Below are 16,022 nucleotides of genomic sequence, written 5' to 3'. Positions count from 1 at the left end.
GATAAGGAGTCGCATCCTCCACTGAACTCCTGCCTTAGGCATAGATAAGCCTCAGTCCCAGCACTTGCCCAGAGTCCCAGGGTACATCTCAAAGAGCCCTAGTCTCCAGGTCTGAGGGTCCCATGTAGGTGGAGAAACCTGGGATGGCCCCAGCTGTGGCACCCGCTGTCAGAACTGCCATTGCGCCTAGGAAGGTTGGTACAATTTGGGCCTAGAAGTAGGCTCATGGGGTAAAGGCTTGGCCCCCAGCTCGGCAGTAGTGTAAGGGAACCTTGAAGCAGTAGGGCCTAGGAGGAGGCCTCTGGGTCACTGGGGAGGGGTGCTCTCCAAGAGGATTGTGGGAAACTGGCCTCTTGCTCTTTGCTTTAGGGCAATGAGGAGAGCAGGTTTTCTACTAGGCACTCCCCATCATTGCCATGGGTACCCCATTAAAAGCAATAGGTCTATCTGACTATGACTAGAAACTCTAGATCTATGAACCCAAAGAAACCTTTTCTCCTTATAAGTTGACTAGCTCAGGCATATGTTATACTCACAGAAAGCTATCATACTGAGGACCACCCAACTCCCCCCACAGAGAATGACCAAGAAGAAACAAGGAGAAACCCAGGAGGTAAAGGTGAAACAAGTGAAGGAGTCTCAGTTGCCTTGCCCTGGCCTGGACCAGTATGCCGTGGGATCCTCCCCTGCTGTGGGCTTGCCACAGGAGATGTCACATAGATGAGGAGACCAAGAGATAATCCCAGCCCAGAGCCCTGTCCTTCACAAGACAGCCCTTAGCTTTTCCCTTCCGCTCACGGTTGGTCTTGCAGGATGAATCTACGCCAGAAAACGAGATCAAGACTGGGAGCCTGGCCTTGACCTGTGGCCACTTCATCACCATTTCAGCCTCTTCTGCTGCTCCAAGTCAATGGTTTCTGCTCAGAAGAAAAGAGAACTTTCCACAGCAGGTCCCTTCTGGAAACCCATGTGGATGAAGCTCCCTCTGCCGAGTTCAGAATGCTCAGAATTCCTGCAACCAGAGGCTCCACGTCAGAGCCCAGTGCACACTCCCTCCACCCAGATGCCCACACCACCTCCATCCCTGGCTGTCCGGCTGGGAGCCACTCCCCTCTCCAGTGTGTCCATGTGTGAGTCCATCCTGGCCCAAGGTGCCACCAGCATCTCCTTCCACTCTGCGGGGTACCTCCCGCATACCTCCTCTCTCACAGTCCCTGTGGCAATGCGCTACCTCTTCACAGCTGCTTGTTTGGCCAACACTGTCTCAACCATGTTCTGTGGACGCCCAAGCACTTCCTCCTGCCTGCCTCCCAAAACACGCGGTCCGCTGGAACCCTGGCCCAGGCGCTTTGTTCCCGCGTCACCTTCCTGGGAGTCCTCATCACAGCCATCTCCAAAGCCACACAGCAGCAGGGACACAAGGCAAAGCTTGCCTCCGTGTCTGTCACCGGCTCCTCATGCTGGTGGGAGACTGCTTGGTCACAAGGAATCACATTAGTAGAGGAAGGATTTCCATTGTTGTGTGTCTGTGTGCAAGTCTATGTGTCCATGTATATATTAGTGTGCACATCTGCATGTGTCTATGTATCTGTGCAGTTTGTGGATATGTGCACAAATCTGTGTGCACACATCTTTCTGTCCATACGTGTGTGTGTGTGTGTGTGTGTGTGCCATGACATGTACCAGCATGTGGACACACAGCACAGACAATGAAAAGCTGGGGCTCCCCAGCAGTCTGGGTGTCTTTCTGTCTTCCGTCACCCCTGCCCTTGCCCTCTCAAGTGTCTTGTGTTTCCCTTGGGGCCACAGAGCCCAGGCTCTGCACTGCTGCAGAGACACTGTGTTCCAACATGTCCTCATATGATAGAGCCCATCCCCCCTGCAGTGACACCCAGCCAGGCAGTGCCTAGGCATGTTCCAGGAAGTTGGCATGGCTCCAGGGGCACCCTGCCTGCTGTGATAACAAGCTCTGCAGACTCTGCCCTGGAATTTCATGAGCACTAGATGCCCCAATATCTCTGCCTTGCCACCAACTTCTCCGTATGACTTGGTTTCTAGACCAGACAAAGATGTGGGCTGATAGGTTCAGTATCCCAGGCCCCTGCACACACAGCCTCCCTACACAGAAGCCTTAGACAGTCACTTTGGTGCCCAGCACTCAGAGTGACACTGTTCAGATCTCACCCCCTCAGCCCTTGTCATTGTCACTTTACATCCAGAAAGTGAACTCTTCTTTCTCTCTCAAAACCATCTCATTGCTTTTGAAGTCAAAAATAAATCTTTGATAAGTTTATACTCTGCTCCGAACTTAGTGAACTTTTGTACAGGTTGGTTATATGATTTGGGGAATCTGGTACAAAATTAAAATGTGGGGACCTAGTTCAAAACCAGAAAGGGGGCTTGAGAGATGGCTTACTGGTTAAGGTGCTTGTCTGTGAAGCCTAAGGACCCAATCTCTCTCCAGATCCCACTTAAGCCAGACATATAAAAGTGAGGCAAGTGCAAAGCTGCACATGCCCACTAGTTGGGGCAAGTGTCTGGAGTTCAATTTCAGTGGCTGAGCCCCTGGCATGCCAATTCTCTCTCACTTGCTCTAAAAAAGGGGGAGCAGGAACCAGGAAGGAAGTGTAACAACACTAAATGCAAAGCATTTCCTCCCTCCACAGGCCTTTCCTTTTTGTTTTGCATGTCTATGTGTGTGATGTGTGTGTATTTGTATGTGTGTGGGCGCACATGTATCTCCCAGTTCACATGCATGTGTGTGTGCATGCATGAGAAAGCCAGAGATACAGAGATACCTTTGTCTATCGCCCTCTTTTTTTTTTTTTCGAGGTAAGGTCTCACTCTAGCCCAACCTGACCTGGAATTCACTATGGAGTCTCAGGGTGGCCTCGAACTCATGGCGATCCTCCTACCTCTGCCTCCCGAGTGCTGTCGCCCTCTATTTTAATTGAGATTTCTCATTTACTGAGGGCCTGTCTTTGAACCCAGAGCTCACTGATTTAGTGAGGCCAGCTAACCAGTTTGCCCCAGGGATCTGTCTGGCTCTGCCTCTGAGCTCTCAGCTGGGATTACAGGCATGCACCACCATGCATTTCTTGTGGTTCTACAGCAAGTTCCTTACCCAAGGAGCTATCTTCCCAATTCTTATAGTTCTTTCCTTGACTTGCCACAGTGTATTCCATTTACTCAATTAAATTCAAGTAAAATTAAAGGTCTAAATGATTTGCACAAGTCTGCCACTCATGCAACATGATTTGTACTTGCAAACACAAGAGTGCTGGAGACAAAGAAAGAATCACTGAGCTCTCAGAGTTTGCATGTTACACCTAAGGTGTGCTGTGGATTCCAATGCTACCAGAACGGCAGGCAGGCTGCATGGAATCAGTGACAACATTTCCGTTTCTATCCTATTTTCAGTGTGTGTAGAAATGTGTGTACATGTGTAAGCATAAACGTGGAGGTCAGAGGACAACCTAGGGTGTCATTCCTCAGAAACACCACTCATTACTTTTGAGATAGGGTCTCTCTTTGGCTACAGCTAGCAAGCTCCAGGAATCCTCCTGTCTCCACCTCCCAGTGTTGGGCTTACAGACATGATCCACAATTTATGGCATTTAAAAAATACTTTTTAAAATTTATTTGCAAACAGACAGAGACAGAGAGAAAAGAGACATACAGAGAGAACGGGCTCGCCAGGGCCTAAGTCACTGTAAACAAACTCCAAATGCAGGAACCACCCTGTGCGTCTGACTTTATGCGCATACTGGGGGATGAACCTGGGTCATTAGACTTTGTAGGCAAGCGCCTTAACTGCTAAGGCGTCTCTCCAGCACAACAGTTGGCATTTTTAATATGGATTTTATATGGGTTTGGACTCAGGTCCTTATGCTTGCAAACACATTACCTACTAAGCCATCTCTCTAGCCTCCACAACTCTGTCATTTAAAACAATATTTGTTTTTGCTTATTTGTACATGTGTACATCAGTGTTCATGCGTATGAGCGCAGGAGTGTGTGTGCCATAATGAGTATGTGATGGTCAGGACAACTTTCAGGTCCAGCCTTGCTGACTCACCTCATTTGAGGCAGGGTTTCTCTTTATCTCACACTGTTGTTCATCTTCTCTCTCTCTCTCTCTCTCTCTCTCTCTCTCTCGCTCTCTCTCTCTCGCTCTCTCTCTCTCGCTCTCTCTTTCTTTCCTTCCTTCCTTCCTTCCTTCCTTTCTTCCTTCCTTCCTTCCTTCCTTCTCTCTCTCTCTCACTCTTGCCCTCTCTCTCTCTCTCTCTCTCTCTCTTTCTTTCTCTCTTTCTTTGTTCACCAAGAGCTTCTGGGAAACTTTCCTGTCTCCAACTCCCACCTTGCTGCCACAGCTCTGGCATTACGGAAGCTTCCCTCAGCTTTTCATGTAGGTTCTGTGGAGTGTGGAACCGCAGTGCACAGGCCTGAGAGTTGAGCGCCTTATCCACTGAGCCATCTCCCTTACTCCACTTCTAGATCATACGCATGCCAGCACCTCCGCCTCCAGTGAGCAGGATGCAATAGGAGCCAGGAGCTTTGGACTCAAGGAAGCGGTGAGGTGCAAGCACCCATGGGTTCCAGGAATCAGTGAGGGGTGAGCAGCTTTGGGCTCCAGACTCCCCTTTCCTCCTGGGTCATCATTTTCAAAGTAGCTTGGGTGAGACAGGATGAGACAGGACTCCTTGCTGGCATGTTCTCCCTGTTACACAGCCATGGTCTTCTCTCTACCCTCGGAACATTTGTCCAAATCAAACTGTAGTCCATAAGTGCTTATTTTGGCACAGATCCTGAAATGGAATGGTCCTCATGCAGATAAACCCACGGTACTCACTCACCATAGGAATGGAATTCTTTAATATTTTTTATATTTCTTACTTATTTACTAATTTATTTATTTATGAGAGAGGAAGACAGACAGAAAGGGAGAGAGAGAATTGGAGCACTAGGGCCTCCAGTAGCTGCCTATGAACTCCAGGCACATGCGCCACCTTGTGCATCTGGCTTATGTGGGTCCTGGGAAATCAAACCTGGTCCTTTGACTTTGAAGGCAAATGTCTTGACCACTAAGCCATCTCTCCGGTCCTAGAACTCTTACTAGCAGCTTCCAGATGCAGCCCTGGGAAATAAAAGCAAATGCAGTGTCATATTTCTGTTATTACGTGAGTCCATTGGCAGAGAAGACTGGGCCAAGGTTCCATCTTGGCCTCTATGTGAAATGCAAAAGTAGATGCTTTAAAAGATTCTGTCGGTCACCAGAAAGAGGAAAATGCATTTTCTGTTAGACCTCAGCCTGGTCCTGCCTAGCCACAGGACAGAGCAAGTAGCAGGTGGGATGATGGCTTTGTGGACTGACATCAGTTTCTGATCCAGAAATAGGTCAAAGCACCAATGGAAACATACCTGTTGTTTTAAAATAGATGTGTGTGCATGTGTGTGTGCCCATTCATAAGTGTGCTTGAGATACAGCAAAGAAATGAGGAAGTGGAAGTTTTGAATTGGTTTGTTCTATTATTTAGGGAAGATGGCATTTGTGTTTCTGCATGAATACTTGAAGCCTTTCATTTGAAGAAGTCAGTTTTGCATGATTCAAACTAATGATAATAATTTTTAAATCCTGGTCTCAATACTTGTTATGAGATGGGAACTTGTCTGTTTTCTTGGATCTGTGAGATTCTGTCCTATTCCTCTGTCTCTGAAGGTAGGGTTGCCCCTAACGAGTCTACTTCTATGCTCTGACTTCTCTGTCTTTGAGAATGCATTCTAGAGAAATCCAAGCCTTCCATTTCAGGGACACATTCTCTTGGTAATTCCCATTGTCTTCAAGTTGACGGTACCCACTACGAAGATGCTTTGTGGTTCATACTAGATCAGCTAGTGCCAAATTCTGTGGCACTTAATTTGGGTCCTCTCAAAGAAAGTAAAGATGGTCCCATGTAGTCTGGTGTGTGGGCTGACTTGGGTCCTGTGATGGTTCATCTTCATTGTCAAGTTGACTGGATTTAAAACCACTGGGAGCCCCACCTCTGGGCTTGTCTGTGAGGGTGATTCTGGAGAGTTTAAACTGAGGCGAAAAGAGAGATCATGAGTGTGGGCAGCATGATTCCATGGGCTGTGGCCCTAGACTGGCAAAACTAGAGAAAGTGAACTCAACACAACCATTCATCTCTCTCTGCTTCCTGAGGTGGGCATAGCAAGACCAGCTGCCATATGTTCCTGCCGCCATGCCTTCCCTACCATGGCACACTGTGTTCCTTCTTAAACTGTGAGGGAAAATACACCCTTTGTTCTTTAAGTTACTTTAGTGAGCCATGAGAAAAATAACTAACACAGGTCCCTATTAATGGAATTAGTTAAGATGGGATTGGGGTAGGAGAGAAGGCAAGGCTAGATGTGAGGGGCCAGACAGGAAATATGAAGCTCACCGTCATGAAGATTTTTTAATGCTACTGAGCAAACTCCCCAACCCTGACAGACAGCCCTGGAACTGTGTCCTGTTGTACACAGAGCTTGCAGCTCATGAGCTAAATGCCTCTCTGGAGTGTGGTCGGCTGGATGCACCATTGCTTTCACAGACTATGCCCCATAGCACACAGAGAGCTTCACGAGTCCCGACAGCTAGTCATCAGCACTGGGAGGCCCTGCCTGTTAGTTGCTCATCACCAACACGCCCGCTCCAAGCTCTGCTCTTGCTACACACAGGCCTCAGAACCACAGTCTCCCCCCATGCTGCTGGACGACTGACCAGACACAACACATGGCCCTGCCTCTGTTCTGTCAGCCACAAGCGTACGCACCTTCTCACACTGAAATCAAATTATGGCCCGATTCTCATTGCAAGGGAGTGGTGGGAATGTCATCTTTGGCTTCCCAGTCTCTGCACACCGAGAGGTTAGCAGCCATGTGGGGTGGGGGGCGCTGGGGAGATGGCTCAGTGGATGAAGTGCTTGCCATGTAAGCATGCTTCCCACAACCCACATCAAAACAAGTTGGGCATGGAGCTGCACACCTGTAATCCCAGCACTGGGGAGGTGGAGACTATGGGTCCCTGGGGCACACTGGATACTAGTCTAGCTGAATTGTTGAGCTGTGGGTTCAAGAGGCTTCTCTCAAAAGACACAGCCTAAAGCAATGGAGAAAGACATGTCATTGACATCTGGCTTACTCATGCACCATCACACAAGTACGTATTCAGCCTGCACACATACATGTGACCACACACATAAATATTATAGAGGTCTGATCCACCAGAATTGACTGCAACTTAAAGTCTAGATGTATCAATTGCCAAAACAAGATGAAAATGTTGCTGTGTGGCTGTGCACAGTGTCTGGGCATTCCAAAGGGGCAGGGACCCCACACATCTCTCCCTCGGGCTGCATGACACCCCCTGGCTTCTGTACCCGGGGGCAATAGCCTGTAAGATGCAGAGGAAAGTGGTAAAGGTGAGGAGGCACCCTCCCTCTCACAAACGCCTTGATTCAGAGGCTGCCTGGAAGTCCAATTGCCTGCATCCTCGTGTGCAGTGCGGGCTGGAAACACACGCACACCCCGCTGCAAGTCAGCCCTATGAATTGCCTCACATCTGCTTGGCACTCTGCATCTTGCTGAGCCTGTCAGAGAGCAGAGGCTGAAGTGTTCTTATAAAGCCAAGGATAAAATGAAGGTAGGTAACAGTTTTAAGGCAGGTGAGCCAGGTAAAAACAACTAAAAGTAAACAGATGAACTACCACAAAGCAGAAGAAACGAGTCAGGAGCAAGGTGAGCTGGGAATCCCAGGAGCTTTAACCTAGACGTCAAACATCTCAGAGGGTAGGCTCGGTATCAGCAGAAGCAGTCTGCAGGTCAGAGCTCTGTGTCTACTGGGAACCTGCGGCCCTCAGGCCTGAAGACACCAACCCTGTCTGAGTGGGCTTGACCCACTTAGAGCCTTATGAACATCTCTCAGAATGAGTATGGATGCTCGGTCGGTGTGTCCAAGGATGACGACATGATATGACTACATGAGCTCTCTGGACTAATATAAACAGTGGTGTCAAGTCTGTGGCATGCTACCACAGCTTCAGTAAAAGAAATACCAGCAGTGTGGGAAAACAAGTATGTCATCTTTGACACTGTTGAGATGGCACGAACAGCAAGCTTGCTTTTAGGTGGTGGTGTTTTGTTTTTATGTACTGGGCAGAGAGCAAATCTCCTGATAGTTGACACCATGGAGACTACAAAGCTGAGGTAAGCGATTATGACTGTTTTGAGCCAAAATCTTCATGCCTAGTTCTGTGGAGCGTGTACCTGTGCATGTGTGTATATGCATGTGTACATGTGGGACAGACTGTGAGAGAAATTTCCATATTTTTTGTGTGTATGCATATGTACATATGCATGGGTATGAGGAGATGTGAGAAAGAGAGTTCATGTGTGTGGCTATGTGTGTTATGTGTTTGTGAACATGTGAGGTGTCAATGCAGGATGAAGAGCAAAGTCGGGAGAAGTTTCGATGGAAACCTAAATCCGGTATGCAGTGATAGAGGGAAGATGGTCTCACTAGGTGCTTCAGCTGTGGAGACTGAGTGCTGACCTCATGGCTACTGAAACAGCTGTGCTGGAGAAAGACAGCGCCACGAGCTGAGCTCCAGCATCTCAGTCTTTCCACATAGGTCCTGTAAGTAACCAAATCACAATCAGATCATGAGGACCCCTGATCAGTATTTCTCATGTTCCTATCATGAGGAGGTTAGGCTGTCAATGCACATGGAGAAAAGGTTATATATACAGAGAGAGAAAGAGAGAGGGGAGGGAGAGAGAGAGAGAGAGAGAGAGAGAGAGAGAGAGAGAGATGACTAGCTCTAAGCCAAGGACAGATGTGGAAAACCACCCCTGTTCTCAGACTTCCAGACTGAGATTGAAAGCATATGAATATACCTGCTTTCTTGTCTGTGGTATTTGGCCCTGGAAACTCATGAACACCACAGTACAGAGTATGCATCTGCTTGCCAGTCAAGTGAATCGCCATGCATGAAACATTCTACTGAGAGACAGCTTTTAAGGTAAGGCTATTTAAAGAGAATAAGTAGCCTGTGGAGATGGCTCAATGCAATATAGTACTTGTTGACCAAGCATGAGGACCTGGGTTCAAATCCCAAACACCCATATAATTATGGGGCATGGTGACACATGTCTGTAAAGCCTGCACTGGGCAGACAGAAACTGGAGGATCCCTAAGGCTTGCTGGCCAGCTCATCTAGCCAAATCCATGAGCTCTAGGTTAAGTGAGAAACCCTGCCTCAGAAAAGTAAGGTGAGGGGTGATTAAGAACACCCGCAAAGTCAGCCTGTAGCACATGCATGCATGTGCGCACGCACACACATGCCTGCACACCTGCACATACAAATAAGTAAGTATGTAACTGACAAGTCCCAAGGATGAAGATTCCTACCTGTTGGAGAAGGACCTACAGATCCCAAGCCCATTGCTGAGGGCTGCTTAGAACCAGCTCAGGAGCTTTGTGAGTCACCACTCCTGGCAACAATTTCAAGTGCGGAATTGCACAAGTGAGAGTGGCGAGACCACTGGACCACACTGCTTCCCTGCACGCATGCACACATCTGCCATAGACACTGGGCTCCATGCAGACGACCTCAGAGTGCTGAGCAGACTTGTTCTCAGAAGCCATGTGAAACAAGCACTGTCTAGATGTCATTTGTTCCTCTTGGCCACTGTCAGAGGCTGCTAGGATGACAAATGCCAGGGCCCAGGGATGGGATGGTTGGCAGAGTGTACCTGATTTCTGATGAAACTTTGTTGGCTATGCCTGACTTCAATTTCATGAAGACTAGCCCATTCTGGAATTGTGGATTGGGGCCATGTGGGGTTTTTCCCAACCTCCCATAGGGTGAGTAAGCCTGCTAGGAACTGCCCAATGACCACCTGACACAAGGCAATGTGGATTTGTCACCTTGCCTTAACCTACCTATTGATTTACAGAACAAATGAGACCAACAGCTTCAGAAACAGAAAGCTGATTCTCAGAACAATGAAGATCATTTAAGCTACCTTACATAGCTGGCATGTAATCTGTGACCATATTTAAAGCTTCACAAAAGAAGGGCTGGCCAAGCACTGAACCTGAAGCCATGAGCATGCCCGTGAGTGGTTCAGGCACGGGTGTATTCTCAAATAACTGCTTGTAGCCATGAGCCATCCCCACGTGGACCTGACTAGAGGGAGAGCTGTTGGGTATGTGCAGTTCAGACTCTGCACAGGAAACATGAGGGTTTGGTACATGGGCAGAAAGAGAAGCCCATATGGCCATTGCCTTTTCCATGATGCGTGCAGTATCAGAGTTCTCCAGAGGAACGGAACTGATAGAATGAGTATACATAAAGAAAGTTTATTGGGCCAGCTTACAGGATATGGGTGGGTGGTCCAACAATGGCTGTCAGCAGGCTGGAGGGACAGAACCTGGTTCCTTCTCAGTCCACAGGCTGGATGGCTTAGCAGTGTCTATCTGATGCTGAAGGTTTGGAGGATCTGGGTGAGCCACAGGTCTCTAGTCCATGCTGGAAGCTGGAGAAGCTGGCAGCGAAGTCGGTGAAGAAGGCATCAGCAGGGTAGATGCACTTGCCAGCAAGCAGCAAGGGCAGTCAGGCTGCATTTTCCCAGAGCCTCCTTATATGTAGGCTGCCACCAGCAGGGCTGCGTGCTCTGGAGTGGGTCTTCCTCCCTCAGTTAATCTTTGGAATGTGCTCACAGTCTAGTCCTGAAGCCACGTTTCTTACTTGAGCCCTGCCCCAATCCCATTGACAATATCAACTGACCATTGCAGATGCCAGACGGGGCTGAGGGAAGATTCAGGCATGTCTGCATTGGCCAGGTAGCCCTGAGCCACGTTCTATACAACATGTTATCCAAACAGTGCCAGAACACACAGAAGAAAGAACCCACCAGTGCAATCTGTACATGGACAAAGTTCAAAGGTACTCCGACAAGAATATACATTCCAACAGGGTGTGCTCAGTTATGCCAGCCTTTGTCAAGAGAAGGGAATAGGAAAGACCTCATGAGGCTGCAGTTTGTGTCACCATGAGACCCGAGCCTCACACCATCCCACGAGGCTGGAGTCAGACCCACTATACGGTGAGGAGCCAGACTTAGATGCTTCTCCCGGCTGGGAGGAGCCAGCAGTGGACAGAGGGTGTGACTCTGATCCAGTCCTGTGGGTGCCTGTTGCCTAGAGGAAAGATCACTGCAGAAAAGTATTTCTGAGGCTCTTCTAAAGACAGGACCCAGTGTCATCTGTCATTATTACACAAGCAGTATGTGTGATGTATTGTGTGTGCATAGTGTATGCATGTATGTGTGCATGTGTGTACCCTGCGTGCACATGCAGAGGCCAGAGGATAATCTTAAGTGTCCTCCCCGATCATTCACATGCATGCTTCCTTCAGACAGTCTTTCACTGAATACAGAGCTGCAGCTTTTGTTCAGACAGGCTGACCTCCAAGTCCCAGCAATTTTCTGCTTCCCACAGGACTGGAGTGGCAGACGTATGTGGCCATACCCAGCTCTTTGCATGGGGACTGGAGAATTTAACTCAGGGTGAATCAAACTCTCTCAGGCCCTTGCGTTTGGGTGGCAAGTGCTCTCAGCTGTTGACTCATCTACTCAGACATCTGAAAGAAGTCACAGTGTGACATGGCAACCATACTCCAAGATCTTTGCCACCTGGGTTTCGTGTCTACTACCTGAATGCATTGAGGCTGACTTGTGACTAAATGTGAAGCAGGAGGACTCTGTGTGACTTCCAAGGCTAGTTCCTCAAAAGTATTACAGCCTTTCCTTCATCTGAGGGTCATTTACAGTGGGGAGGCTGGTGCCATGACAGGAAGACACTCACATAGCTCTGGGTAGAATCCCTCTGAAAAAAGGAGTTGAACCCTCAGCCCATAGCCAGAACCAGTGTGTAGCCACTTGAACAGGTCACTTTTCAAGTGAATCCTTAGTGTCTGGGGAATCCTTAGATCAGCCACTCCTTAACCTATTATCCCAAGCCAGAGCTACCTGGCTAAGCCAGTCCCCAGTTCCCAGCCCTCATAAACTGCATGGGGAGGACCATCTTCCCAATAGATCATTAGTTCACACACAGAGGCTGGAATGCAGCTTAGTGGTAGAGCATTCTCCTACCATACACCAGGTCTTGGGCTCCGTCTTGAGTACCCCTGAAATACCAGATAAAGTGCTGTGAGGCCTTGGCATCATCTTGCCTAGGAAAAGTAGCACATCTCATTCTAACAATCACTACAGAGCAGAAGCTGAGAGGTCCCAAGTTGACAGCGTAGCCAACCTAGAGGGTTGAAGGAGCCTGTGGTTAGGATCTGCAGGTGCATTCTGACGGTCCTGGATATACACCTGGAGATTCCATCCTCGCTCTGGTTCCAACATGTCCCCAAAGCTCACATGCTGGGAACATTACCCCAGGGCAACAGTGCCAGGAATTGAGGGCACTGAAGGAATAATGAGCTCCTTAGAATGTGGTCGTCATGAATAGGGGAGTGTCACTGTCTTGGGAGTGAGTCATTCTAAAAATGCATTTGCCACACTCACTTTGTGATGGTCTCGATGTGAAATGAGCCATATACCTTCTATGAGTTTGAATATTTAATCCCCATTTGGTGTCATGTTTTAGCTCACGTCACCTTGCTGATGTAACGGTGTGATCCCCAGCTCTCTGTGCCGGACATATTTCCTCCACTGTCACAAAACTTCCCCCTAAACTATAAGCCAAAGACAAATCCTTCTCTTCCATAAGCTGCTTCTGGTAGGGTATTTTGTCCCAGCAAAGAGAAAACAACTCTACACACACCTGCTTATCTCTCTTTCCCACTCCCCTGACCTTCCACTTGTCTCCATGCGACACCACAGGATGAAGGACCTTGCCCAACGCTGGTGTCACGCTCTGGGACTTCCGGCCTCCACATCACAGCCAGATAAACTTCTTCTGTTCATTTTGAGTTACCCAACCTCAGGTACTCTTTTACAGCTGAAGAGTGTGGGCTAAGTCAATCCTCAAGCCCTCTTTCTTTTATGCCTTCAAACACATACCTGAACAGCTTGCTAAGCTTCCTTTAAAGGTATGCCAAGGGCTTCCTCATGAAGGCTCCTTGTCCAGATGCATGTGCCACCTTGTGCATCAACATGGGTGAATTGTACATGGGTCCTTAGGCTTTACAGGCAAGCACCTTAACCTCTAAACCATCTCTCCAGCCCCCCTACCTTTATTTTTGATTAGCATATGATAGCTGTACATTTCTCAGATGAAAAATATGTGTGCGTGAGTTTTTCCTTCACTGGTCTCTGCTCACAGTGAAGCTGTTGCTTTGAGGTCCAGACTGGCTTGGGTACATTATGAATTTTTTTGTGGGGGGAGGTGGTTGAGGTAGGGTCTCACACTAGTCCAGGATGACCTGGAATTCACTATGTAGTCTCAGGGTGGCCTTGAACTCATGGTGATCCTCCTACCTCTGCCTCCCGAGCGCTGGGATTAAAGGTGTGTGCCACCAGGCCCAGTGGGTACATTGTGTTTTAACACATCATGAAGTCCATTTGTCATATGACAGAGTGTGGGAGTCTCCTAATCAGAGGAAAGTGAGCAGGCAGGCAGGCGGCAAGGAAGCAAGGAGGGCCCTGAGGTCTACTATGGCTTTGCAGATCTGTTGCCATTCCCCTGACACCAGTAGCCCAGGTCAGAATGCTTATGGCCCTCCACATGATGTGGTGGCATCAGCTCATGGCTGATGAGAGTCCTACACCATCACGGCATTCCAAGACTAGCTTTGTGTGGTCATCGGGGTGCTCAAATGAGCACAGGACTTGCTGTCTACACATCTGTTTTAAGAGCAAAATACATTTAAACACCAATATTGTAGTATTCCTGTGGCTGAGTGAGCACCTCTGCTGGCCCTAGGCAGTAGGCCTTGCTAATGCCTCAGTTTCCTCACCTACCCAAGGAAGATGATGTGCCAGCCTCATGCTGTGAAGGGGACCTATGGTGTGACCTTTCTTATTGCTGCAACAAAGGCCTGCTCTGTTAAACCTCTCTCTCTGGTAATGCCTGCACAGACATCCCAGAGGTGTGTCTCCCAGCTGATCCTGGGTTCTCCCAAGCTCACAGTGAAGATAATAGGACCAGATAAGTAAAGGTTGGGTGACGTGGCTGCAGAGTACCCAGGTGAGAACGACTTGGTCTGGGCATTGCTCCAGCGTGAGCTGAAGAGTGATGGTGTCAGCAACACATGGGAAGGCTGAGTTCCCACAGGCCTCAGTGCATCCCTCAGCGCTGATCCATGGCCCTGAGTCCCTGAAGCTCTTCTTTTCTCTGTCACTTAACTTCGTTTTTAAAAAATATCATTATTTATTTGATAGAGAGAGAGGGAGATGAGAGAGAAAGACAGAGAAAATGGAAGCTCTAAGGCCTCCAGCTGCTGCAAACAAACTCCACATGCAAGTTCCACCTTATACATCTGGCTTATATAGGTCCTGGGGAATCCAACCTGGGTCCTTTAGTGCCTTCAACAGCAAGCCATCTCTCCAGCCCTCACTTCCCTCCTTAAACACCAATGCTAGCTTCCAGAAACCCTCTAGAGCCTTGAACCTGCCAGGTCCTGGTTCCTTAAGGCAGTACTTTTCTCTGTTCTTGGGCTACCATTAATTCATGAAAGCGCTGCTCATGGGCACTGCTGGGTTGAATATTTTGTGAAGTTTTTGTTGCAGATTGTCTTACTGTCGAGTTCTTACCTCATGACCATGAAGAACTGGGCACATGGACAATAAGGAATGAATGAGTCAAAGAAGATTCCTTGAGAAAATAGTGAGTGAGCTGAGAGTGAGAGTGACATGCTGAAGATTTTAGCCGGTATCCAAGGAAGAGTTAGAAAGATGAAAAGAAAAGGTACTCACCACCTGAGCTGGGACTCAGAAGGGTGGACAGGCTTAGCAGTGAAGATCTTCAGACAGCTACGTCAAGGGAGGAACTTCTATGGATTTAATTTAAGTATATTACCTCATTATGGGAATAACTATTCTTCCCATCTCTTTAGCATGTTGTCAAATAAATCACCTTCCCTGAGATGTGGTGTTCTGGTCAGCTGATTGACATCCCCAGTTAGATTAACCCTTCATGAGAGGAGATCATAATATTTCTTTGTAATCTTATGTTTTAGGTAGCTTAGAATGCCATGGGTCTCCACTCAGGGCCACAGGTAGAACCCAGATTTTATTTGATTGACCGGAAGGATCTTTCACTTAGTGGGGAAAGCTCGGATACCTCCACCTTCTTTTCTTTCATGTGGTATTTTAAAATTTTGAGGAGCAAAGCCAATCACAAGGGAAGCTTCATCTTCAATGCCTCCAAGGCTGCCAATGCCTGTCTAGCTCCCTAACAACATTAATCCCTTCAAGAGACCCAGGGTTCATGGGAATCTGGGTTGATCTGACTATACTGATATATGTAACTAAGCATAGACAATGAGACAGAGCAGGCTCGATCAGTCACAGGAGAGACAGCATGGGCAGGTGACATTCCTATGCATATGATGAGGAACTCATGTCAGCTCACTCTTTGTGACAAAGAAGTTTCCCCCAGGAGCTGGAAGATGCCACATTGGCTAAAGGTGCTTCTTTACAAACCTGCCAGCCTGACTTCAATTCTTCTTAGCATTCACATACCACTGGATGTAAAGTGCCACCTTCCAACATGCCTAAGGCAACGGTAGTAAGAACGAGGAGAACTGTGATGTCTGTGGGCCAGCTACTCCTGTGCGCATAGCAGCAAAACAACAAGAGACACCTAGTCTTAAAGAAGGCTGAAGGAGGGAACTGACACCTCAAAGATCTCCTGTGATCTCCACTCATGCACTGTGTCACGCACACACCATAACACACATACAGACACAAATAAAAAGAGGTTTTCCTAAACACTCCTGTGCATTTAAGTTGGTGTGTGTGTGTGT

This window comes from Jaculus jaculus, chromosome 12 (assembly GCF_020740685.1).
Source record: "Jaculus jaculus isolate mJacJac1 chromosome 12, mJacJac1.mat.Y.cur, whole genome shotgun sequence".
Lineage (NCBI taxonomy): Eukaryota > Metazoa > Chordata > Mammalia > Rodentia > Dipodidae > Jaculus > Jaculus jaculus.
Note: the sequence above shows the minus strand (reverse complement) of the source record.